Here is a 27,784-nt window from a genome sequence, read left to right as displayed (position 1 = left end):
CTCAGGTCTGGAGGAGGGAGAGTTTCTGGTATCCCTGGATATCAAGGATGCGTACCTCCACATTTTGATTTGGCCGCCACACCAGGCTTATCTCAGATTTGCACTGTTGGAATGTCACTATCAGTTCCAGGCGCTGCCACTTGACCTCTCCACGGCACTGAGGGTGTTCACCAAGTTGATGGCAGAGATGATGGTTCACTTCCGCAGACAGGGGGTGAACATAATTCCATATCTGGACGACCTGCTGATAAAGGCATCATCCAGGGAAAAGTTGTTATAGTCCATTGCTCTCAAGACTCTTCTACTCAGGGAGCACGGTTGGATCCTGAACCTTCCGAAGTCACATTTGGAGCTGACAAGGAGATTGACTTTCCAGGGAATGATCCTCGACACAGAAGTGCAGAGGGTGTTTCTACCGGAGGAGAATGCATTGGTGATTCAAACAATGGTCCGGGATGTCCTGAAACCAGCCTGAGTATCGGTTCATCAGTGCATTCGCCTTCTGGGGAAGATGGTTGCCTCTTACGAGGCTCTACAGTACGGAAGATTTCATGCTCGGTCATTCCAACTGGATCTCCTAGACAAGTGGTCGGGATCTCACCTACACATGCACCAGAGGATACGTCTGTCGCCGAAAGCAAGGATTTCACTCCTCTGGTGGCTGCAACTGCCTCACCTTCTGGAGGGCCGCAGGTTCGGGGTTCAGAACTGGATTCTTCTAACCACGGATGCAAGTCTCAGAGGTTGGGGCGCAGTCACCCAAGGGGAAACCTTCCAAGAAAGGTGGTCATGTCAGGAATCCCTTTTTCCAATAAACATCCTGGAGCTAAGAGCCATGTACAACGGTCTTCTACAAATAGCACAACTTCTGCATGATCAGGCCATTCAAGTGCAGTCGGACAATGTAACGACATTGGACTACATAAACCGACAGGGCAGAACAAAGAGCAGAGCTGCAATGTCTGAGGTAACAAAAATCCTCCTCTGGGCAGAAAGGCACGTAGTGGCGCTGTCAGCAATCTTCATTCCTGGAGTGGACAACTGGGAAGCGGACTTCGTCAGCAGGCATGATCTCCATCCAGGAGAATGGGGCCTCCATCTGGAGGTGTTCACGGAGGTGACCAGTCGTTGGGGCGTACCTCAAATAGACATGATGGCCTCGCGTCTCAACACGAAACTTCAGAGGTACTATTCCAGGTTGAGAGACCCGCAAGCAGTGGTGGTGGATGCCCTGGTAACGCCATGGGTGTTCAAGTCAGTGTATGTGTTCCCTCCACTTCCACTCATTCCAAGAATTCTAAAGCTTGTAAAAAGAACAAAGGTTCAGGCGATCTTCTTTGCTCCGGACTGGCCAAGGAGGGCTTGGTACGTGGATCTGCAGGATCTTCTGCTGGAAGATCCAAGGCCTCTTCCTCTTCGGGAGGATCTTCTACAACAGGGGCCGGTCGCTTATCAAGACTTACCACGGCTACGTTTGACGGCATGGAGGTTGAACACCAGATACGGGCTCGGAAGGGCATTCCGAACAAGGTTATTCCTACCCTGATACAGGCTAGGAAAGGAGTTATGTCTAAACATTACCATCACATTTGGAAAAAGTATGTGTCTTGGTGTGAATCCAAGAAGGTTCCTGCGGTGGAGTTTCAACTTGGTCGGTTTCTCCTCTTCCTGCAAGCAGGTGTGGATATGGGCCTGCGTTTGGGATCCATAAAGGTCCAGATTTATCAATTTTCTTCCAGAAACAATTGGCTACCCTCCCTGAAGTTGAGACCTTTTTGAAAGGGGTTCTGCACATCCAGCCTCCCTTTGTGGCGCCGACGGCACCCTGGGATCTTAACGCAGTTCCTGCAATCGGATTGGTTTGAGCCCTTACAGGAGGCTGAGGTCAAGTTTCTCACGTGGAAGGCTGTCACTTTGTTGGCCTTAGCTTCTGCTCGACGTGTGTCGGAATTGGGGGCTTTGTCCTGTAAAAGTCCCTACTTAATCTTCTATGAAGATAGAGCTGAGCTCAGGACGTATCAGCAGTTTCTTCCAAAGGTTGTGTAGGCTTTTCATATAAACCAACCTATTGTTGTGCCAGTGGCTACTGACTCCTCTATTGCATCAAAGTCCTTGGATGTTGTGAGGGCTTTGAAGATCTATGTGAAGAGGACAGCTCGTCACAGAAAATCGGACTCTCTGTTTGTCCTTTATGATCCCAAGAAAATTGGGTGTCCTGCTTCTAAGCTGACGATTTCTCGCTGGATCAGGTTCACTATCCAGAATGCATATTCTACGGCAGGATTGCCGTGTCCAACATCTGTTAAGGCCCACTCTACTCGTAAAGTGGGGTCTTACTGGACGGCTGCCCGGGGTGTCTCGGTTTTGCAGCTACTTGGTCTAGGTCGAACACGTTTGCTAAGTTCTACAGGTTCGATACTTTGGCCACTGAGGACCTAAAGTTTGGCCAATCAGTTCTGCAGGAGCCTCCGCGCTCTCCCTCCCGTTCTGGGAGCTTTGGTACATCCCCATGGTACTAATGTGGACCCCAGCATCCTCTAGGACGTAAGAGAAAATAGGATTTTAATTACCGGCCGGTAAATCCTTTTCTCGTAGTCCGTAGAGGATGCTGGGCGCCCGCCCAGCGCTTCGTTATCCTACAGTGGTTCTTTGGTTCAGTACTGCTTTGTTCTTAGTTAAGTACTGTGTTTCTTTACTGGGTTCAGTAATGTTTCAGCTGTTGCTGAGTTTTCAGGCTGGTTAGCCTGGTTTTGTGTGTGAGCTGGTATGAATCTCACCACTATCTGTGTATTTCCTTCTCTCGAAGTATGTCCGTCTCCTCGGGCACAGTTTCTAGACTGGAAGGAGGGGCATAGAGGGAGGAGCCAGCCCACACTATTAAACTCTTAAAGTGCCAATGGCTCCTAGTGGGCCCGTCTATACCCCATGGTACTAATGTGGACCCCAGCATCCTCTACGGACTACGAGAAAAGGATTTACTGGTAGGTAATTAAAATCCTATTTTTCCACTAGCGCAAAAAACACGGGGTTTTTGCACAGGGGCGCGCATTTACCCGTGTTTTTTTGCTAGTGGAAACGGCTCCCTCTGAAAAACCCCGGGTCAGGTGATCCGGGAATCCTACTCGGGTAGTTACCTGGGTAGGACACGGGAATGACCCAGGTAAGGTGTAGTGTAAACGGGTTACCCGTGTCAGCCGACATGGGACCCTTTACAGCATGTGAAGATCCCATACCTCCCTGACCGCAGGGTCTCGCGGGCGGTTGGGGGGGACAGCGCATGCTATCAGCGCTGCTGTCTCTCCTGCTATGCAGACAGCAGCGCTGGCCGGGAAAGCGTGTGCTGGAGGCTGGGGGCAGCCCAGCAGCTTCAAGAGTGCTGGGCTTGCCCCATGGCCGTAACTAGGTGTGTGCGTAGGTGGCACCGCACATAGCGCTGCAGAGTAGGGGGCGCTGTTGGTGGCACTTGTCAATTATCTGTTTTCATTGCTTTCACTTGCAGCTTCCCCCCTTTTTGGAGCCCAGCATCTCCTGATCTCCCCTGTCTCCTACCCTGATCCCTTCTGTCGCTAATACCTATACAGCATTCATGAACTCAACTTGAGATTTCTTTGTTATTCAGTCACACTGCTCTTTATTACGTTTCAAGATGCAGACATACCCAGGATTCAAACTCATTTCCTGTGGCATTGCAGTCAGACAATCTATTCACTGAGCTAGCTCCCGCTAACAACACACAGCACTTCTGGGTGCAGGGGGGGGGGGCACCCTGGGCAGCTTAAAATACCTCAGTGACAGTCTGGCAAGAGGGGACATTAGTGTGCAACACGGTCCTAACCCTCGTCAGTATAATCCATGTATAAATGAGCGGGACGGAAGCGCGCCATTGAGGGGGCGGAGCTTCGTCCCCACAGCTCACTCTGCGCCATTTCCTCTCCGCTGGCTGCAGAGATGCTGGTCCTTCCTCACACTGCTGACCAAGTATCAGGGTGCAAAACGGGGGGAAGGGGGCCATGGTGATTTGGTGCAATGTTATATAATGTAAAAAGCGCTACAGGTCTGCGGCATTTTAGTTAACGCTTCTGACCCATTGATTTGGCGCTGGGGTGTGAGCTGGCAAATTCCCTCTGTGTCTGTCTGGCAGGCTTCTTTGTGGGTCTGTCCCCTATAAGCCCAGTGTGTCTGTGGGTGTGTATTACCCGTGTGTCGGCATGTCTGAGGCTGAGTGCTCTTCACAGGAGGAGACTGTATTAGAGACACAAAAGGCGGTGGGGGTGACCATGTCGGCACCGCCGACTCCTGATTAGGTAAATGTATTAAATGCTAATGTAGCTCGTATTAGTAAAAGATTGGACAAGTCTGAGTCTCAGACCCAAGCATGGAAGAAATCTGTGGAAGATATGTTATTGCAAGCTCAGGTCCCCTCGGGGTCACAGAAACGTACGTTTACCCAGTTGGCGGACACAGATACCGACACGGACACTGATTCCAGTGTCGACTATAGTGATTCCAGATTAGATCCTAAATTGGCGAAGAGCATTCAGTACATGATTGTGGCTATAAAAGAGGTATTGCATATCACTGAGGACCCTGCTGTTCCGGATAAAAGGGTCTGTATGTATAAGGAAAAGAAACCTGAAATAACATTTCCTCCCTCTCATGAACTGAATACATTATTTGATAAAGTCTGGGAAAGTCCTGACAGAAAATTTCAGATTCCCAAAAGGATTCCGATGGTTTATTAGTTTCCCACTGGGGATAGGGAAAAGTGGGAGTCACCCCCCATTGTGGACAAGGCCCTATCGCGGTTGTCTAAAAAGGTGGCTCTTCCGTCACCTGACATGGCAGCCCTTAAAGACCCTGCAGATCATAGGCAGGAAGCTACATTAAAATCCATTTATACGACCACAGGGACACTACTCAGACCGGTCATTGCCTCGGCGTGGGTGAGTAGTGCTATTGAAAAGTGGGCAGATAACTTGTCATCTAACATAGATACCCTAGATAGGGATAACATCCTCTTGATGCTGGGTTATATCAAGGACGCGGCACTTTACCTAAAGGAAGCTGCGAGGGATATTGGCCTTTTGGGATCAAAGGCCAATGCCATGGCTGTCTCAGCTAGATGAGCGTTGTGGATTCACCAATGGAATGCTGATGCTGATTCCAAGAAAAGTATGGAGTCTCTACCATATAAAGGTAAGGCCTTATTTGGGGACGGCCTTGATGATTTGGTATCTGCAGCTACCGCGGGTAAGTCATCCTTTTTGCCTTATGTTCCTCCACAACAAAAGAAAACGCACCACTATCAGATGCAGTCCTTTCGGCCCAATAAATACAGAAAGAGCCGAGGTTCTTCATTCCTTGCTACTAGAGGAAGGGGAAGAGGTAAACGGTCACCAGCCTTGTCAGGCTCCCAGGAGCAGAAGTCCTCCCAGGTTTCTGCCAATTCCACCGCATGACGTTGGGGCTCCTATGCGGGAGTCCGCACCGGTGGGGGCACGTCTCAAACTCTTCAGTCAGTTCTGGGTTCGTTCGGACCTGGACCCATGCAAATAATATCCAAAGGGTACAAACTGGAGTTTCAAGACATCCCCCCTCACCGATTTTTCAAATCGGCCTTGCCAGTTTTTCTTCCGGAGAGGGAGGTAATTTGCAACACCATACAAAAGTTGTGTCAAAATCAGGTTGTCGTCAGGGTTCCCCGGTCACAACAGGGAGAAAGCTTTTATTCAAGTCTTTTTGTGGTTCCGAAGCCGGATGGCTCAGTCAGGCCAATCCTGAACCTGAAATCCCTAAATTTCTACCTAAAAAAATTCAAATTCAAAATGGAGTCTCTCCGAGCAGTGATTTCCAGTCTGGAGGAAGGGGATTTTATGGTGTCGGTGGACATAAAAGATGCATACTTACATATTCCCATTTATCCTCCGCATCAGGCTTACCTGAGGTTTGCAATTCAGGATTGTCATTACCAATTTCAGACGTTGCCGTTTGGTCTGTCCACGGCTCTGAGGATTTTCACCAAGGTAATGGCGGAAATGAAGGTTCTCCTTCGCAAGCAACGAGTCACAATTATCCCGTACTTGGATGATCTCCTGATAAAGGCGAGATCCAGGGACCAGTTGGTGGAAAATGTGGCCCTGTCTCTGACAGTTCTTCAACAACACGGTTGGCTTCTGAACTTTCCAAAATCACAGTTGATTCCGACAACGAGGTTGTCATTTTTAGGGATGATACTGGACACAGAACTACAGAGAATTTTTCTTCCGGTGGAAAAGGCTCAGGAACTTCAGAGCCTGGTCAAACAAATTCTGAAACCACCAAGAGTGTCAATCCATCAGTGCACTCGGTTGCTGGGGAAGATGGTGGCGACCTACGAGGCCATTCAGTTTGGCAGATTCCATGCCAGAGTATTTCAGTGGGTAAACTTTCAAGGAAGATGGTCAAGCCAGGAAACTTGTCTCCACATAAACGTTCTGGAGTTAAGGGCCATTTACAACAGCCTTGTGCAGGCGGAACATCTTCGCAATCTGCCCGTGCTGATTCAATTGGACAATGTAACAGCAGTAGCGTACATAAACCGCCAAGACGGGACAAAAAGCAGAGCGGCAATGGCAGAAGTCACAAAGGTTCTCCACTGGGCAGAGAAACATACAAGAGTGCTGTCAGCGATCTTCATTCCAGGAGTGGACAACTGGGAAGCAGACTTTCTCAGCCGACACGATCTCCATCCAGGAGAATGGAGCCTCCATCAAGAGGTCTTCACAGAAGTCACAAGTCGTTGGGGAAGTCCTCACACAGACATGATGATGTCGCGCCTCAACAAAAAGCTTCAGAGATATTGTTCCAGGTCCAGGGACCCCCAAACAATAGCAGTGGATGCACTGGTGACACCATGGGTGTTTCCGTCCGTGTATGTGTTCCCTCCACTTCCTCTCATTCCAAAAGTTCTAAAGATCATAAGAAGAACAAAGGCTCAAGCAATCCTCATTGTCCCAGACTGGCCAAGGAGGACTTGGTATCCAGATCTTCAGGAATTACTCATAGGAGATCCCTGGCCTCTTCCTCTGCGCGAGGACCTGTTACAGCAGGGGCCGTGTGTATACCAAGACTTACTGCAGCTACGTTTGATGGCATGGCGGTTGAACGCCAGATCTTAGCACGGAAGGGTATTCCCAGTGAAGTCATTCCCACACGTATTCCCACTCCAGAAGGGGGGTAATGTCTAAACATTACCACCGCATTTGGAGGAAGTATGTATCTTGGTGTGAATCCAAGAAGGCTCCTGCGGAGGAGTTTCAGCTAGGACGTTTTCTCCATTTTCTACAAGCAGGTGTGGAGGCGGGCCTAAAGTTGGGCTCAGTTAAGGTTCAAATTTTCAGCCTTATCAGTTTTCTTTCAAAGGCAATTGGCCTCCCTTCCAGAAGTTCAAACTTTCGTGAAGGGTGTGTTGCACATCCAACCTCCATTTGTGCCCCCTGTGGCACCATGGGATCTTAACATGGTATTGCAGTCCCTTCAATCACATTGGTTTGAGCCTTTACAGACGGTGGAGTTGAAGTTTCTCACTTGGAAAGTGGTCATCCTGTTGGCTTGGGCGTCCGCAAGGCGTGTGTCTGAGTTAGCAGCCTTGACTCACAAGAGCCCATATTTAGTTTTTCATGAAGATAGAGCAGAGTTGAGGACTCGTCACCAATTTCTGCCGAAGGTGGTTTCATCTTTACACATGAACCAACCTATTGTGGTGCCAGTGGCTACTGACGCTTTCGTTGAGTCAAAATCTTTAGATGTGGTCAGAGCTCTGAAAATCTATGTCGCCAGAACGGCTCGGGTTAGGAAAACCGAGGCTCTGTTTGTCCTGTATGCTCCCAACAAGATTGGGTGTCCTGCTTCCAAACAGACCATTGCACGCTGGATCTGTAACACGATTCAGCATGCTCATTCCACGGCCGGATTACCATTACCGGAATCGGTGAAGGCCCATTCTACTAGGAAGGTGGGCTCTTCTTGGGCGGCTGCCCGAGGGGTCTCGGCATTGCAACTTTGCCGAGCTGCTACTTGGTCGGGTTCGAACACTTTTGCAAAGTTTTACAAGTTTGATACCCTGGCCGATGATGACCTACAGTTTGGTCGATCAGTGCTGCAGAGTCATCCGCACTTTCCCGCCCGTTCTAGAGCTTTGGTATTACCCCATGGTTCTTTTGGTGTCCCCAGCATCCTCTAGGACGTATGAGAAAATAGGATTTTAATACCTACCGGTAAATCCTTTTCTCTTAGTCCATAGAGGATGCTGGGCGCCCGTCTCAGTGCGTACTGTATCTGCAGCGATTAATTCTGGTTACACACATGTTGAGTTATGTTTATAGTCAGCCTGTTGCTGACGTTGGTTCATGTCGTTGGCCTGGGTTCTGTTGAATGCCACGTTGTGCAGCGTGTTTGCGGTGTGTGCTGGTGTGAATATCACCTTAGTTTAACAATAAATCCTTTCCTCGAAATTTGTCTGTCTCCCTGGGCACAGTTCCTATAACTGGAGTCTGGAGGAGGGGCATAGAGGGAGGAGTCAGTGCACACCCCTTTTCAAGTCTTAAAGTGCCCATGTCTCCTGCGGATCCCGTCTATACCCCATGGTTCTTTTGGTGTCCCCAGCATCCTCTACGGACTAAGAGAAAAGGATTTACTGGTAGGTATTAAAATCCTATTTTTTTCTTGCTTAGAAATACCCCTCCTTTTCAAGCACCTGAATGATATCACTAAGCTCATACCCCTTTCTCTTACGTCCTAGAGGATGCTGGGGTCCACATTAGTACCACGGGGTATAGACGGGTCCACTAGGAGCCATTGGCACTTTAAGAGTTTAATAGTGTGGGCTGGCTCCTCCCTCTATGACCCTCCTCCCAGACTCAGTTTAGAAAGTGTGCCCGGAGGAGACAGTCACAGCTAGGGGAGCTCCTAGAGCTTCTTTAGTTTTATTTTTTTCTAAGAGTTAGTTAGGCACAAGGAAGGCTGCTGGCAACAGGCTCCCTGCTTCGTGGGACTTAGGGGGGGAGTAGTGTCCGCCCTGAGGAGTTCGAGCCATTATCTCCGCTGACAGGACACTGAGCACCTGAGGGTGATGATCGTTAACCGCCCAGGCGACCGCTCACTCCCGTTTTTTTCTTGTGTGTTTTTTTTGTTTGCTTGCTTTTTCTAAGTCACACGCATCTTTAAGGATATTTTGGCTTCTTTCAGCCAAATTGCATTACTGTGCGTAGGCATACAAGAGGCTTGTATGGCACCCAGTATCCCATGGTTATATTAATTACTGGAATTACTCCTGTAAGAGCACATTGTTCTATCTGGTCCAACAGCCAAATCTCCATAAGTGGTACAATTCTGTGGGCCCAGATTACAGAAACGTAGGATACATGGCAATCTACAGTATGTAGATGACCAATTTGGGTAGGAGCCTGTGTATATTAGTTGGATGATCTACCAAAAACACAGAAAATAAATAATATGCAAATTACTACAGTATCAACTGGAGCCTATGAATTAGTATTTCTCTTACGTCCTAGAGGATGCTGGGGACTCCAAAAGAACCATGGGGTATAGACGGATCCGCAGGAGCTTGGGCACACTAGATAGACTTAAACTGGGTGTGAACTGGCTCCTCCCTCTATGCCCCTCCTCCAGACCTCAACTTTGTGCCCAGGAGTGAAGGGACACACACTAGGGGAGCTCTACTGAGTTTCTCTAAAAGACTTTATGGCCCTCATTTAGAGTTGTTTGCTCGCAAGCTGCTTTTAGCAGCATTGCACACGCTAAGCCGCCGCCTACTGGGAGTGAATCTTAGCTTATCAAAATTGCGAACGAAAGATTCGCAATATTGCGAAAAGACTTCTCTGTGCAGTTTCTGAGTAGCTCGAGACTTACTCTTTCAGTGCGATCAGTTCAGTGCTTGTCGTTCCTGGTTTGACGTCACAAACACACCCAGCGTTCGCCCAGACACTCCTCCGTTTCTCCAGCCACTCCCGCGTTTTTCCCAGAAACGGTAGCGTTTTTTCACACACTCCCATAAAACGGCCAGTTTCCGCCCAGAAACACCCACTTCCTGTCAATCACACGCCGATCTCCAGAACGAAGAAAAAACCTCGTAATGCCGTGAGTAAAATACCAATCTTCATAGCAAATTTACTTGGCGCAGTCGCAGTGCGAATATTGCGCATGCGCATTAGCGACTAATCGCTCCGTTGCGAAAAAAAAATAACGAGCGATCAACTCGGAATGACCACCTATGTTAGTTTTTTTATTTTCAAGGAGACCTGCTGGCTACAGGCTCCCTGCATCATGGGAGTGAGGGGAGAGAAGCAGGACCTACTTCTTCTTAGTTTAAGGGCTCTGCTTCTCAGCTACTGGACACCATTAGCTCCAGAGGGTTCGATCACTTGGTGTGCCTAGCTGCTTGTTCCCGGAGCCGCGCCGTCACCCCCCTCACAGAAGCCAGAAGAAAGAAGCCGGGTGAGTATTAGAAGAACAGAAGACTTCAGTGACGGCAGAAGACTTCAGTAACGGAGGTACAGCGGTCGCGCTGCGCTCCATGCTCCCACACACCAACGGCACTCACAGGGTGCAGGGCGCTGGGGGGGGGAGCGCCCTGGGCAGCAGGTTACTGTTTACTTTAAAGGGCTGGCATTAAAAGTATTTTCGGTGGCTGGGCACCGCGTATCATACCCCCGCCAGCATGCTTCAGCGCGCTGCGCGCCATTGATTCTCCGCCGCCGGCTTTCACGGGTGCGGGGCGCTGGGGGGGGGAGCGCCCTGGGCAGCAAGTTACGGTTTGTGCAAAATGGGCTGTCATGTATTACATTGTGGTGCCGGGGGCTCCGTGTCCCAGACCCCCGCCAGCATGTATAGCGCGCTGCGCGCCATTTCTCCTGCGCCGGCTTTCATGGGTGCAGGGGGTGGGGGGCGCCCTGGGCAGTATATATATATATATATATACAGTTAAGGGAGCCTTCATGTTATACAATAAATAGGCACTGTAAAGAACCCCACTGTCATTGTTTTCTGCCGGGCTTAAGCGCGCCGGGAAGGGGCGGAGCTTAGGCCCCGCAACTGATTCAGCGCCATTTTACACATGTCCCCACCAAGGCTATGTATGAAACAGAAAACGAGGGGGGGCACAGTGTTTAGTGCTATATGGAGAACAATATAGCACTAGTTTCCATAAAGGGCGTATAATCATGTTGTGGTGCATGTAAAGTATATCTGAGTTTTCCTGTCAGTTTACCCACTATTGTTTTTAGTTGACATATGTCGACATGGGTGAGGGCTCTGTCACAAGCAGCTGTGGGGAAAACTATCGGCATCACCGACGCCTGTTGGTACGTGTCTCAGAAGATGCAGTGTCAGCAGGTCGGTAAGTGTATACTTGTACATAGTAAACACGGGATGGGAGACACAGTCGTATGTGGGTGTCCTGTCGGCATCAACTGTGATTACTGGGTAAATATTAACATAACGGCCTTATATAGTGTTATTGAATTTATATCTGTATGCTTCCCTCAGACCCCTCGGGGTTCCGAGACTGTTAATTTTTGCCTGCTTACTATTCCCTGCGGTCGGCGGCTACTACATTTTCGGTCGACCTTAACTTTCCTGGTAGATCCACTATTGGGGCTTGTCGGTACATGGTCATACGCATTCAGAACACGTTACTGTCCCTAGGGACCTGGCGGGTCTGGACATCCCATGTATGTATATGTTATATATATATCTATATATACATAGTTACGATATATGTATTATATTGTGTATAACATGAGGGGTATTCATGAATGCTGAAGTAATAGTATTTCTTCTCATGTGTTGGTCGCTCTGTTGATTAAACTCCAGATCGGCAGTGACGAGTTGGTCTTCAATCCTCTCAAGGGGTCTGAATGTTTGTTCTCTTCCTGACGCGGAGAGCGTACTGTGGCAGTCTACTCCTGGTCGATGCGGAGCCCGGTCGCAAGGGGTCTTGCACAGGAAGCTAAGTGTTATTTTAATTTTATACCTTGGACTTATTTGCATTGCATGCATATGAGGGAGTGTTATATTCGGATAGGTATCCGACAGATTTACCCTACAGAGAAGGGATGAGGCTGTTTATGTTATTTCTACTTTATGACATTGCAGCAGGCTGCCGCGTGGTGGCAGGAGGTGTGGCCGTGGAAATGCTGAGGATGTCTCCGAGATATACGGTATACAGCTGTTTGGGGATGCCTCAGTTCAGTCACTCTCGGCGGATGCCACTGGTAAGTCTGACTTTGTGAGTTAAACTCCTTCACAGTGGTTGGTGACGCATTCTTTTGTGGGATGCAGTCGTTTAAACCGATTCGATGCCGTGCTTTTATGTTTCCTTTTCTGTGCAGCCAGTGGACGGTGAAAAGGTAAGTGTTCTGCAGCCTTGTTAGGTTTGCAGAAGCGGATGTCGGTTTATGTTCTACCACATCCACCACTGGTCGCTGAGTCTATATGGTGGGACCCCACGCCGGTGAGGACTCAGTTACTACGTTCAGTTAGTCCGGGACTGGACTAGGTCCGGTGAGTTGCTTATAGAATCCAAAGGGGGACATTCTGGAGTTACAGCTGTGTGCCCTCACTGATTTTCTAATGGATATTGCCGTTTCCCCTCTGGAGGGGGAGGTAGTAAGCGACGCCATATAGAGGTGCACCAGGTTCAGGGCTTTGTCCTCCTGCCCCGTATAAAAAAAAAAAAAAAAAAAGTTTACATGCGTGTTCTGCACATTCGGATTACCTGGAGGGATAGCCAGGATTGGCTTTACCATTTCACTGGAGTGATGGTAGTATGATGGGTTTCTGTCAATAGTACGAGCCATTGGTAGTCTGTACTGAGATGTTTGCCTGATTGAGGCGAGGTCGGGACCAAGTGGTGCAAATCGTTGTTTGTCTCTGACTGTTCTTCAAAACAGGGAAGGGCTGTTGTTCTTAACGACACAGATGTCGGAGGTGGTATCAGGGTAGATACTGAACGGTCGAGGTTCTGTGTTTCCTGTGGAAAGAGGTCTGAGGATCCTGGGTCGGATCAAATTTGCAGTGCCAATCCATCAATATGAAGAAGTTGGGTGCGGCCTACGAGGCCTTTTCGGTGAGCAGGTCAAATGCCAGAGTAGTTTTCACGGGACCTGTTGGGAATGTGGTCCGGGTCTCACCGGCGCATGCACCGGAATATAATTCTGATGGCCAGGATATCGCTCCTGTGGTGGCTGCTCAGTTCTCACCTCCTAGAGGGACGAAGGTTTGGGATCCAGGATTAGATCCTGGTGTCCATGTATGCAGATCTCCGAGGCTGGGGAGAAGTACTGGCATGGGAAGTATTTCCAGAGGAAAAGATCAAGCTGCGAAGCTTGTCTACAATAAGCTTTCTTGAAGTTAGAGCTATTGTCAACGACCATATTTTTGGGGATCTGCCCGTGTTAATTCTGTTGGTCGACGTGACAGCAGTGGCGTAAGTAAGCCGCTAGGACGGAACAAGGAGCAAAGCGACAATGGCAGAAGCTGAAAAAGTTTTCCGCTGGGTTGGAAAGACTGGTAATCGTTATATTACCAGTCTTAGTTCCGGACGTAAACGACGGAGAAATAAATTTCCTCTACAGACGCGCTCTCAATCCGGGAGAAATACTGTCGTCATCGAGACAGAAGTGACAAGTCTTTGAGGAGTGCCTCAATTGGGCATGTTGGCGTCTCGCCTCAACGAGAGACCTCAGGAATATGGTTCCAGGTCAAGGGACACTCAAGCTATACCAGTGGACGCACTCGTGACACCTTGGGTGTTTTCGGTCGGTCTATGTGTCCCCTCCGCTTTCACTCTGCTGAAGGTGATAAACGTAGGATGAACAGAGTTTCCGGTGATCCTCATTGTTTCGGTCTAGCCAAGGAGAGCTTGGTATCCAGTTCTTCTAGATTTATTCATAAGAAGATCCCTGGCCTCTTCTTCTACGGGAGGTACTGTTACAGCAACTTCCGGTGTGGCGGTTGTACGCCATATCCTAGTCCGATTGGGTATTTGCCAGTGAGGTCATTTCCACACTTCTTCAGGCTAAAAAAGAAGTAACGGTGAAGCCTTAACACCGTATTTGGCGTACATATGTGTCTTTGTGTAAAGCTAAGAAGCTTCCTACGGAAGACGTTCAGCTGAGTCGTTCTTCTCCATTCTTTGCAAGCAGGTGTGGATGCAGGCCTACAGTTAGGCTCCGTTTCAGGACAGTTTTAGCCTTGTAAATTTTCTTTAAAAAAAAAAAAGAATTGGCCACCTTTCCGGAAGTTGAGACTTTCGTGTAAGAAGTACTGCACATCCAACCTCCGTTTGTGCCCATTGGCACAGGGGGCTCTTGACGTGATGTTGCGTTTCTTGTGTCTCACTGATTGGAATAAAGGTTGTGTTAAAATTTCTCTCTTGGAGAGTGGTCATGCTTTTGTTTTTTGGGCGACCGCAAGGCGGTTGTCGGAAGTAGCGGCTTTGGCTCACAAGAGCCCCTGTTTGTTCTTCCAAATAGATAGAATGGAGAATTCGTATAGTAGTTCTACCGAAAAGGATTTTCGGTGTTTATCAAAGACCTGCCTAGTTTGATGCCTGTGGTAACTTCAACATTGGCTGATTCAATGTTTCTCGATGTAGTCAGGGCTTTGAAGATTTTTGTCGCCAATTGGGCTCAGTTTGGGGAAACAGAGGCTCTGTTTCTCCGGTATGCTCCCAGCGTGCTTGGGGCGCCTGCGTCTCTGCAGTCTGTTGCACAATGGATCTGTGATATGATTCGGGGTGCTAGTTCTACGGCTGGATTGCCGTTACTGAAGTCGGGGGAGACCCATTCTACTAGGAAGATGGACTCTTCTTGGGCGGATGTCCGAGGTGTCTGGGCGGGTTAACTTTGCCGAGCGGCTAATTGGTCGGGTTTCAAACACCTTTGCTAAGCTCTACAAGTTTGATACCCTGGATGATGGGGACCTCATGTTTGCTCAATCGGTGCTGCAGAGTCATCCGCACTCTCCCGCCCGTTCTGGAGCTTTGGTATAGACCCCATGGTCCTTTTGGAGTCCCCAGCATCCTCTAGGACGTAAGAGAAAATAGGATTTTAGTACCTACCGTTAAATCCTTTTCTCCTAGTCCGTAGAGGATGCTGGGCGCCCGTCCCAGTGCGTACTGTGTCTGCAGTTGTTGTTTTTCATTGCACCTTGTGGTGTTTCTTCTCTGTCAGACTTTCGCTGAAGTTGTTCATGCCATGGCATGTGGTTTCTTATTATTGGTTGAGTTGACACACGGGTTGTGTTACATATTCTCTCATATGGCTGTATGGTTTTCATACCGTAGGCTGGTATTCTGTTGAAGGCCATGTCTTGCAGTATGTTCATGGTGTGAGCTGGTGTAACACTCACTGTCTTTAACTTATAAATTCTTTCCTTGAAATGTCCGTCTCTCCTGGGCACAGTTTTCTAACTGAGGTCTGGAGGAGGGGCATAGAGGGAGGAGCCAGTTCACACCAAGTTTAAGTCTTTATAGTGTGCCCAAGCTCCTGCGGATCTGTCTATACCCCATGGTCCTTTTGGAGTCCCCAGCATCCTCTACGGACTAGGAGAAAAGGATTTACCGGTAGGTACTAAAATCCTATTATTGCATACTGTTGAGTAATGATTTGGGATTGATCAGATTTCAGAGGAAGCTGTGACAGCAGTGGGACAGAGATGAGAATTGTTATCTGTCACTATTGTATACAAACAGTCCCAATTTGTGGCATAATTGGGAAGGTGCTTATGGGGTAGTGGGTGAGGTTTGTTGTTAAGTTTGTAGAAATATAGTGTAAACTAGTCAGCAGCAGTAGTTGGAACAATTCATGGAAATTCAGATACTCAGTAGCTTGTTTTCTTCATGCCAGTAAGAAATATGGCCACCTGACTGCAGTGATGAGGGTAGGTCAGTCATTTTGCGATCCTATGGGCAGATATAGAACGCACATTGGCCCTCATTCCGAGTTGATCGCTCGCAAGGCGATTTTAGCAGAGTTGCTCACGCTAAGCCGCCGCCTACTGGGAGTGTATCTTAGCATCTTAAAATTGCGAACGATGTATTCGCAATATTGCGATTACAAACTACTTAGCAGTTTCAGAGTAGCTCCACACTTACTCGGCATCTGCGATCAGTTCAGTGCTTGTCGTTCCTGGTTTGACGTCACAAACACACCCAGCGTTCGCCCAGACACTCCCCCGTTTCCCCGGCCACTCCTGCGTTTTTTCCGGAAACGGTAGCGTTTTTTCCTGCACGCCCATAAAACGGCCTGTTTCCGCCCAGTAACACCCATTTCCTGTCAATCACACTACGATCGCCGGAGCGATGAAAAAGCCGTGAGTAAAAATACTATCTCCATTGTAAAATTACTTGGCGCAGTCGCAGTGCGAATATTGCGCATGCGTACTAAGCGGAATTTCACTGCGATGCGATGAAAAATACAGAGCGAACGACTCGGAATGAGGGCCATTATCATCAGTGGCATTTCTTCAGTTGAAGCACTTGTGGCTTATGCTAAAGTCTGGCCTTGGAAGAGTGAGCTAGTCTGTTTGATCAACTTGTGTAATCCTTCCGGCATTTATCCTGTTGTTCAGAGCACCATAAAATCTGTGCTTTTCCTGAACTTTTTTTTTTAAGTTGTGTTTTTATTTGTTACATCGGAGATGTGCAGAAGAGAGTTAAGATGGCTCCTCTAGGACCAAAGAAGATGGAGGAGCCATCATGGAGATCCTGGTGATATATTTGGGGCAGTGATTCCAAGATAAGGGGGAGATGTATCACAGCTTGGAGAGAGATGAAGTGCCAAACAATCAGCTTCTAACTGTCATTAAATATGACAGGGGCTGACTGATACTTTCTCTTTCTACAAGCTGTGATAAATCTCCTCCTATGTCCTCTCACCCTGTGTGGCATGCAAGTGGCAGTTGGAGTAAGCTGCATATTAGCTATATGTATTACCCTTCCTTATACTTTGTGGGAGATTCATGAAAGCTTGGAGAGAGATAAAGTGGAGATAGATAAAGGGGCAAATTTATCAATGAGTTTTAGCTATTTAAAACTCACTGCATATGAAAAATGGTGCTCCAACCAATCATCTCCTAACTGTCATGTGTTTGAAAAATGACTGTTGGGAGCTGATTGCTGGAGCACCATTTATCATATGCAATGGGTTTAAATAGTTAAAACTCATGATAGATATGCACCAAAGAGACATATGTACTAAGACTTGGAGAGAGATAAAGTGGATGGAGATAAAGTACTAACTATCCAGCTCCTGTCATGTTTCAAACACAACATGTACCATGGCAGTTAGCAGCTGATTGGCTGGTACTTTATCTCTCTCCAAGCACTGATAAATCTCCACCATGTCACCTTACCCTGTTTGGCATGCGGGTGGCATTTGTAGATGGGGCCCCCATACATCAACAATGAACTGGGGCAATTTGGCGTTTTGCAGATGAGTTTTAACAAAATCTACAATGTACAGGGTTTACTGATCTCAGATTCAGACAAAAAAATTGATTGAGATTGGTAAATCAGATTTTTAAACATGTTGAATTTCACAAAGCAATTTAAGATGTAGAATTGCTAGTTCATGGTAATAATCAGCAGATTTGCAGCCCATATCTAGTAAAATGGGCATTTTGCAAGGTCGGCTACTGTAATAGCGGACGCAAAGCGGTTTTTTCGGATGCTTTCAGCTCTAAAATAGAGAGACCGATAAAAAGTTTGATCCAGATGTTTTGCCCGTGTTAAGTATACAACTCGGCCAATGCAATTGATCATTTGCTCCCAAACACTGGGAAACGGACAAAAATGGATGTTAAGACAAACTGGTTAAATCCATTTGATTTAATCCAATTTATGCCCATTTTCTGTCTTTTGAGAGCAAATGATTGATTGTCATTTGCTTCCATACATTACCAGATTTTCACTCCAACCAGAAAGATTGGACAGATAATCTTAAGGGCCCTACACACTGGCCGATTTTTTGAAAGATATGAACGATCTCGTTCATAAATGAACGAGAACTCGTTCATATCTTTCAGTGTGGAGACTCCTGCGATGAACGATGCACGGCCCTGCGCTCGTTCATCACTGGTCTCCCGTCGGCTGTGCATGCAGGCCAATATGGACGATCTCGTCCATATTTGCCTGCACTTCAATGCAGCCGCGTGACGGGGGGAGTGAAGAAACTTCACTCCCCCCGTCACTGTCCCCCCGCCGCCGGGTCGCTCGTCGGCCGTATCCGCCGTCGGGCAGCTCGGCGGCGGGTCGGCCAGTGAGGAGGGCCCTTAAAAGGGGGTACACACGGTAGAGATGTGTGCTGAGCAATCTAGCATACCTCCCAACATGACCCTTTCCAGGAGGGACACAATGTTCTGCTTCTGGACTTTTCTCTAAATCATAGGTTCTCAAACTCGGTCCTCAGGACCCCACACAGTGCATGTTTTGCAGGTAACCCAGCAGGTGCACAGGTGAATTAATTACTCACTGACACATTTTTAAAGGTCCACAGGTGGAGCTAATTATTTCACTTGTAATTCTGTGAGGAGACCTGCAAAACATGCCCTGTGTGGGGTCCTGAGGACCGAGTTTGAGAACCTGTGCTCTAAATTAATGATTGCCGGCACCTGTGTTGAACAGGTTAATGGATAAGAAAGGTATATCAGTACAGGTGATGGCAATCATAGATTAAGTGGGAAGTCCGGGAGCAGAGCTTTTTGTTCCTCCTGGAGAGGGTCATGTTGGGAGGTATGATCTAGCACAGACTGCACAGCACACATCTCACCCCACTCAGCGTGATGTGTGCTGAGCGAGGGGGGTGGGAGACGGAGGTGGCCACTCACTTCACACAGCGGTAAAGTGAGCGACTTGACTAGATTGAGCCCGCATGCAGGCATAGTCTAGAACCGACGATATAGGCTATGGGCATACACACAGATAAATAAATCTGTGCTTAATTTCTAAGCAATCTAGCCAGATTGCTTAGAAATTAAGCACAGATCTCTCCGTGTGTACCCCCCATTATAGTGTGTATCCAGCTGATTTGGGTGGGGTGCGTTCAAACTGAAATCTAAATTGCAGCGTAAAAATAAAGCAGCCAATATTTACCCTGCACAGAAACAATATAACCCACCCAAATCTAACTCTCTCTGCACATGTTACATCTGCCTCCCCTGCAGTGCACATGGTTTTGCCCAATTTCTTACTTTTTTGTTTGCTAACAAACCTGAATACCCCCTTAGTTATATCCCGTCCTCACTGCACAAATAACCCGGTATCGACACGGGTCGCTGTGCAGTGTGAATGGGTCACTGCCGAATTCCCAGGTCGCCTGACCTGGTAATTCAACCCGCGAAAAAAGAAGGGTTATTACCAGGTCAGGTACAGTGTGAACGGGTTACCCAGGTCGATGCGACCCGGCACCTGTTTACAGCATAGGGAGAGGCGGTGCAGAGATGATCTCATCTCCAGCACCACCTCCACACCTGCCTCTGTCCTCACCCCCTATGGCAATATGCTAGGTCGGGAAGCCAGTCTGAAAATGTCCAATGCCCAGTCGCACCCGGGAAGGACCCATATCCAATTCCCGGGTGCGATCCAACATTGTGATCTGAACGGGGTATAATTAATGGTTTACGCTACGACAGGCATTCCCAACCTTTGTCCTCAATGCACACTAACAGTCCAGGTTTTAGTGATAGCCAGGCTTGAGCACAGGTGACTTAATTAGTACCTCAGCTACTTTTGATTTAACCACCTGTGCTGAGGCCTGGATATCACTAAAACCTGCAGTGTTTGTGTGCCTTGAGGACCAATGTTGGGAATGCCTGCTCTATAAGCACATGAAGCTACATATAACCTCATACCTCCCAACATGCCCCTCTCCAGGAGGGACACAATGCTCTGCTCCTGGACTTCCCTCTTACTTTATGATTGCCATCTCCTGTGCTGAAACACCTTTCTTATCCACTGACCTGTTCAAAACAGGTGCTAGCAATAATATATTAAGAGAAATGTCAGGGAAGCAGAGCATTTTTGTCCCTCTTGGAGGTATGTAACCATTCTACTCTTACTGTTCTGCCCTAAGCATTGGTCCAGTGTGTAAGTAAAGGCCAGATGTTTCGTATTGGTTCATATCTTGCAATGCACTGTGGGGCAGATGTATGAAGCATGGAGAAGTGATAAAGCAGTGATAAGCGCAAGGTGATAACGCACCAGCCAGTCAGCTCCTAACTGTCAATTTACATATTGGAGCTGACTGGCTGGTGCGTTATTACCTTGCGCTTATCACTGCTTTATCACTTCTCCAGGCTACATACATCTGCCCCTGTGTGTTTTGAGAGGCCCTGCTGTACATGTCATTTTTACACTGTGTCCTTGGTATTGTAGTCTGCTGTTTACAGATCTCAGTTTTATAATGATTTCAAAGTGATATTTAGTGTGAGTTTCATGTCATGACCATTTCCTTCAGGACAAAATTCTGTTTCAGTGGACATTGTTATGCAATTGTAAAAAGAAAATGTCCTGAGCGTTACAGCATTATAGGCCTAATTCATATTTGTATGCACATGCTTTAGCAAGTGTGATTTTCTAGGCTACGAAATTGCAATCTCATTCACAACTGCATACACATTCACAGCCTATACACAATGAGGAACGTTGGTGGTCATTCCGAGTTGATCGCTCGCTAGCAGTTTTTGGCAGCCGTGCAAACGCTATGCCGCCTCCCTCTGGGAGTGTATTTTAGCTTAGCAAAAGTGCGAACGAAAGAATCGCAGAGCGGCTACAAAATAATTTTGTGCAGCTTCAGACCTACTCCTAGCTTGCGATGACTTCAGACTATTCAGTTCCTGTTTTGACGTCACGAACACGCCCTGCGTTCGGCCAGCCACGCATGTGTTTTTCCTGGTATGCCTGCGTATTTTCGAACACTCCCTGAAAACGGTCAGTTGACACCCAGAAATGCCCCTTTCCTGTCAATCACTCTGCAGCCAGCAGTGCGACTGAAAAGCTTCGCTTTACCTTGTGTGAAACTACATAGTTCGTTGTAATAGTATGATGCGAGTGCGCATTGCGCCGCATACGCATGCGCAGAAGTACCAATTTTTTGCCTGATCGCTGCGCAGCTTCCGAAAGCAGCTAGCGATCAACTCGGAATGACCCCCCATTGACTGTAAGGGTAGCCCTATGGTTATGCAGACTGGCCACTGCAGTAGCAACGCTGGCACCATGTTTCTCTGAATACAAGATCGCAGTTGAATGCAAATACATGCCCCAAAAACTACCATGACACTCCAGCGTTTTTGCTGCCCTCCCTGTTGCCTCCCCCAAACGGTCCCTTCCTGTCAATCACTCTGCGATTAAGTCCTTACTGTGAGCGCAATTGCAAAGGTCCTTTGTGCAACAGTCGCACTGCGCATGCACTATGTGCAGTGTGCTGCTAATCATACCATTTCGTGAATGCAAACCTGAATTATGCCCTATGTGTTCAGCAAAGGGGTCATCTTTGGTTAATTCACAAATAAAATACTGTATACAGATACTGATGTTCTGGATTATTGAAGATTTCAAATTAGACGTGCTTTTCTATCTTAACCGTTATGTTTTAAATTGCTAAATTCGCAAATGGATAAATATAAAAAAATTAAGTTGAAACACAAACTCAATAAGTTGGAAAGTTTTAAGGCCCTGTGCTAGTCGGAGGCCCATGGAATTCCCCCCCCTAGCCCGCCTCCCCCTCCTCCGATAGGGCCTCTGGACCTGAGTCAGCATAGAAAGCAGGTACTATTGCGTTTGCATGCTGGGGCCTTTTGAATTGTGCACACTCGCAGAAGCTGCATTGTGTGTGCGCACACTGAGATGCAACAGCATCTCGCATCTGCCAACATCTCTGCCTGATTGACAGGCAGAGGCGTTCATGGGGTGGGAAGGGGCGTCACCATGGCATGGGGAGGGGCAAGGTCCGGACAATGCAGGCGTGTGCGGACCGTTTGAGGGATGAGGGGTGGGCGGTGGCAGCAGCGTGATATCACACGCATGTCGGGTAGCCATCTGCCTTCGCAGCTAGACAGAGGGCTACCCTAAACATGCAAAAGCATTACCGCTGTGCGATGCTTTCGCATGTGTGTGGGGGAGCAGGACCTGGCATGCGGGGAAGACTTCCCCTGTGCTGGGTGTCCCCGCGCATGTTAGTTTAATGGATTGGAGATGTGAGATTTTTCGCACATCTACGATCCATGCTGAATTAGGCCGTGTGTACTATTACTGGGTTTTTAAAATAATTATTTTATTTTTTTTAAATCACTTTAAAAAACTGCAATAAATGAAACAACCCTGTTATTCTGACAGCGCCTCTTACAGTGTAACACTATTATCAAAAATATACCAAAATGTTATTGATCAACAATTGATTTGTTCATGTCATTTATAGGTAATTTATTATGGCTACTATATAAGGTATATCTTCTCAGATGATTCTTCCAAGACTGTATTTGAGGAGAGGCTGCGGTCCGAGCGCCGAAGGGGAGAAAGAAGAACTCGACAGAAAACTCATGAACATCCATCAAGAGGAAAACATCTCATCTACTGAGACTTCAATGGGAGGACAGAGGTGGAAGCCATTCTCCTCTTCCTGCTCCTGATACTAAAACAACAGACCAAGCCCAGATCATCTCCCTGGTCTAAGTCATCATTATCTAACCTATCAGCAACCAGCAGAGAGTGGGCAGGATTTCCAAGCCATGGTGATAGAGCTCAACAGCAGAATCTCCCGGTTATGGTGATAGATTTCAGTCTGTGGAATCGCCCAGCCACGGTGGCAGAGATCAATGGGCAGAATCTCCCAGTCATGGGTGTAGTGATCAGCAGATTCCCATCTTACTGTAGAGGATGAAGCAACACAATCGTGTGTTATCTGTTTAATGTAGTACGAAAATGGAGAGACGGTGATTGTCCTGCCCTGCAGCCACAAATATCATACAAGTTGCATATACCAGTGGAAAGACACAAATCCCAGCTATCCTGTGTGCTGCAGAAAGTGCATCCCGAGGCCCGTTATGTGTCAGGTCTCCTGAGTACAGCAGGAAGATGAAGATCTAAATCACCGTTTATTGTGTTATTTCCTCCTGTATCTCTCCCCTCAGCTGTTATCCTGTTTCCCTCTGTTTCCTTCTCATTTACCTCTTTTCTCACTCTTTCCATATTTCTCCCTGTTTCTTTTCCTTTCCCTCTTCCCTCCATTCCATACTATCCCCCTCTCTGTGTAATCCTATCAGCATTCCGCCAACTACGATCTCCCCTGCACTTCCCACCCTTTTGCGGCCTAGGGTGGATGTACTCACAGACTCAATTAGCATACTGGGCCTGATTAATGCCCTTTGCTGTAGTGGTGCATGTAGCAAAGAACTGATGTTTAGTACCTTGCACATGTGTCGGATCTATACTGTGCATGTGCAGTAAAGATTGGAGGAGGTTTACATAGTATTGGTTTGGTCTGGTCTGGTATGGTGGCAGCTGCAGTTCTTAGGGAACCTGGTGTTGGCCGGTTTCAGAATAGACTGTGATATTAAGGGTAGTTGTGGTGTTTCCCAGTGGTGCAGCCCATGCCATGGAGGAGGCTAGGCATGGATATCAGTTTAGTTCAAGAGCACCACCTGACCAGGTGGGTCTTTTGCCTCTCTGGGAATGGGTTAGTGCCTCAAGTTGATGTCTGCTTGTTATGTTGTCCCCATAAGAGGTTGGGCAGATGGCCTTTTCCCTTTGCGAGTTGCTGTCCCCATAAGGAGTTGGTAGATAGCCATTACCCTTGTGAGTTCTTTGGTGGGGATGAGGGTAGGTGGCCTCATCCTTGCAATTTGTGGGCAGTTGACCCATTTGGTTTGTTATGTTAACAAGTTACTGCTTTAGCTAGGCAGTTCTTCCCCTGCCATCATACCTAATTTTAAGCAAAATTTTTGAAATCCCTTCAAATAAAAAGCTGACCCCTTTCACGCCAATTTAGTTTTCAGAGTCTTTATTTCTTATATATAGATTAAGTTTGTGTGAATGAAGTGTGGAGTGCATCAGCCGATAGAGAGTTTAATCACCTTTCTTAAGCGGCCATAGCTTTTTTATGTGGTGATTGTGTGGCACTGCTCCACTTTAAGTGAGATGAGGTGTCCTGCTCCTGAGAGGGGACCTGGCCTTGTCAATTCTGGCAAGTTAAAGGTTAGTGGGTCCCCATAGTTTAGGTTGCCTCCAGGGATTACATGTATAATGGCCCTCATTCCGAGTTGATCGCTCGCTAGCTGCTTTTAGCAGCAATGCAATCGCTAAGCCGCCGCCCTCTGGGAGTGTATCTTAGCTTAGCAGAAGTGCGACCGAAAGGATCGCAGAACTGCTCCAAAATATTTTCGAGCAGTTTCTGAGTAGCTCCAGACCTACTCCTAGCTTGCGATCACTTCAGACTATTCAGTTCCTGTTTTGATGTCACAAACACACCCTGCGTTCGGCCAGCCACTACCCTGTTTTCTCAGACACTCCTGCGTTTGTATCTGACACGCCTACATTTTTCAGCACACTCCCTGAAAACGGCCAGTTACCTCCCAGAAACGCCCCATTCCTGTCAATCACTCAGCGGTCAGCAGTGCGACTGAAAAGCGTCGCTAGACGTTGTACTGCATTGTTTGTTATGAAAGTACGTTGCGCGTGCGCATTCCATCCCATACGCATGCGCAGAAGTGCCGATTTTTACCCTGATCGCTGCGCTGCGAACAACGGCAGCTAGCGATCAACTCTGAATGAGGGCCATTGTGTCATGTTTTCTGTAACCTGTTGTCTGCAATGCTTTCATGGGGCCTAATTCAGACCGGATCGTAGCAGCAAATTTGTTAGCAGATGGGCAAAACCATGAGCATCATTCCGATTTGATCGCTCGCTGACGTTTTTCGCAGCGCAGCAATCGGGTCACTACTGCGCATGCATATGCACCGCAATGCGCAGGCACGTCGTACGGGTACAAAGCGGATCATAGCTGGCCGATGGATTTAACGAAGAATCCATTAGCACAGCCGATCACAAGGAGATTGACAGAAAGAGGGCGTTTGTGGGTGTCAACTGACCGTTTTCTGGTAGTGTTTGGAAAACGCAGGCATGTCCAAGCGTTTGCAGGGTGGGTGTCTGACATCAATTCCGGGTCCAAAAAGACTGAAGTGATCGCAAGGGCTGATTACATCCAGAGCTACTCAGAAACTGCAAAAAACGTTTTCGTCCCGCTCGACTTCACAAGCGTTCGCACCACTTGCAAAGCGAAAATACACTCCCCTATAGGTGGCGACTATCTGATCGCTGCTCTGCAAGAAATAGCTAGCGAGCGATCAACTCGGAATCAGGACCCATGTGCACTGCAGGTGGGGCAGATATAACATTTGCAGAGTGAGTTAGATTTGGGTTGGTTATTTTGTTTCTGTGCAGGGTAAATACTGGCTGCTTTATTTTTACACTGCGAATTGGATTTCAGTTTGAACACACCCCACCCAAATCTAACTCTCTATGCTCACTGAGCTGCTCCACAATCCATTCCTCCAGCACTTGCCTCTTCCTTCCTGTTGTATTTCACAGTGACTTTACCCTGCTGCTGCTTGTGCTGCTGAGCCACGGCCACCACCACCTGCGGGGAGTCCTCCTGGGATCTGGGCGCTAATGCTGCTGCCAGTGGGGTCTGGACGAATACTCTGCCCCTGGCTGCAGGGCTGGGCTCTGAGCCACTCACTGCCGACATCTCCAGGGCTAAAGCCAGCCTCTCTCCTCTCTGTATGCCCCCGCTCTGTGACCGGGTACACTTTTTATTTCCTTAATGCTGCCAGCTCTCACTCTCTATTCCCTCATATTTGCGCTGCGCCCCAGCAGTGCCTGTAATATGCCTTCTCAAGCTCGCCCAGTATATGAACTTCCTCTCTACCCAGCCTGCTGTCTCCTCACCTATTCAGGACCGGCAACAGAGATATTGGGGCCCGGTACACTGATATCTCTGTGGGCACCCCCCTACCACACACACATGCCAGTATTTTGTACTTCCATGCACCAAGGGGGTATCAGGACAGGGGTTGGAAGGAACGTGTAGATGCGGCAATTGTGCAGTAAATGCAAAATGGTGAATTCTTACCATATTTCACAAAGGGGGGAGGGGTGACAATGGGTGGGACAGTACACAGAGGGCGGTGAAATAGTGACAGAACACAGGGGAAGTGACACAATGGCTGGGACTGAACACAGGGAGGGGGGGGGGAGATGGAATAGGGACCGGACATGAGGGGATGACACATTGGCTAGGACTGAACACGGGGAGGAGATGGAATAGGGACAGAACACAGGAGAGGATGGAATAGTGACAGAGCATAGGGGGGTTGACACAATGGCTGGGACAGAATATGAGGGGGGGGGGGGGGGGGGTTTGAAACAGTGAGTGAACACAGAGACCTCTGATCACACAGCCTGCGCCCCGTACACTACCCCAGCCCAGTGACCTGAAGTGCTGCACAGCTCAAGCCTGCATCTACCCAATAGGGAGTCTGATTTACTGACTGCGGAAATACCTGACTTACTGGGGCCCAGGAGAGCGTGCTTATTGTGCACTGCTGATGAGGGACTCTGGGTATGGAGGCTTCATGGCGGACATGGAGGGGCAAGGCGTGCTGGCCGCAGCAGCAATATGGGGCACTGAGGGACGTAAGTGGGCAAAGCTTACCGGCATACCGCACTCTACGGGGGGAGAGGGGGCTTGCTAAAGCCTGGTCTGCTCCACTGTAAGTGCCGGAGCGGAGCCGCACTTTATAGCCACACAGTTGCTGGCACCGCTGCGCCTGTCAGCAGCCGGCAGCATCAGTCACAGCAGAGACAGGGCAAGCGGGGAGGACTCGGAGAGGAGGGGAGGTCCAGGTGGGGACTGGCTGACAGCAGACCTGGGGCTGAGCTGGAGGCACTGAGTGCTGACCACAGGGGGGGAGGGGGGGGGGGTTGCGGGCGCTGAAGAAGAAAAAAGGGCAGTTAGTTACTGGTTATTGCTAACTACACAGCGGGCGGTCCATGGCTGGCATGATGCCGCGATTTATATAATTATTTAAATCTATGACATGCTGCTGGACCTTGGGGCCCCTCACAATGCCGGGGCCCGGGTGTCCCCTTTGACCCCCTTTGTCGCCGGGCCTGCACCTCTCCCATCCTACTGCAATAGACTGCCACCGTTTATGTTGATTCTAGTTCGCCATAACAGAGGGAGGTACTTATTCCCCCAAAATAATAAAAATAGGGCTGGCGACAGCGACGTAGTTACTCAGTGCCAAGGATGGTAACTGAGTGATGGAGGCTCCCGAACCCCTAGAAAAACCAGCTTCGGGATGCAAAGCCCCGCCCCTTCCCCATGAAGCCCCACCCCTTGTTTTCAGTGCCGCACCAGGTGTCACTGAGGTAAGTGACGCCTCTGGTACACTTTTCATGGGTACAGACTAATACAGGTAAGCACATAACCTTACAAATGTATATACTCGAGTATAAGCCGACTTTTTCAGCACCTTTTTTTGTGCTGAAAAAGCCACTTCGGCTTATACTCGAGTGAGTATTTAGGAGGGACACGGAGGGCACAGCGCGCGGTTCTCCTGTGTCCCTCCTGCGTCTCCGGCGGCAGCGGCGTGTGTGTGTTAAAGGAAGTGCACGAACCGGCACTTCCTTTAACACACACACGCCGCTGCCGCAGGAGGGACACAG

At 48.4% G+C, this 27,784-nt stretch overlaps 1 long non-coding RNA gene across 1 annotated transcript in view; it reads left to right on the top strand.

Annotated features, from left to right (window-relative positions):
- The window catches only part of LOC135012217 (uncharacterized), a 140,878-nt gene extending 116,839 nt beyond the window's left edge, over nt 1–24,039 (top strand). The window contains exon 2 of the long non-coding RNA XR_010211603.1: nt 22,476–24,039. This is a non-coding gene — a long non-coding RNA (uncharacterized LOC135012217). The remainder of the gene's footprint in view (nt 1–22,475) is intronic.
- Nucleotides 24,040–27,784: the final 3,745 nt, after the last annotated feature.

Source organism: Pseudophryne corroboree, chromosome 1 (assembly GCF_028390025.1).
Source record: "Pseudophryne corroboree isolate aPseCor3 chromosome 1, aPseCor3.hap2, whole genome shotgun sequence".
Taxonomy (NCBI): Eukaryota; Metazoa; Chordata; class Amphibia; order Anura; family Myobatrachidae; genus Pseudophryne; species Pseudophryne corroboree.
This window is presented reverse-complemented; position numbering and strand designations above follow the sequence as displayed.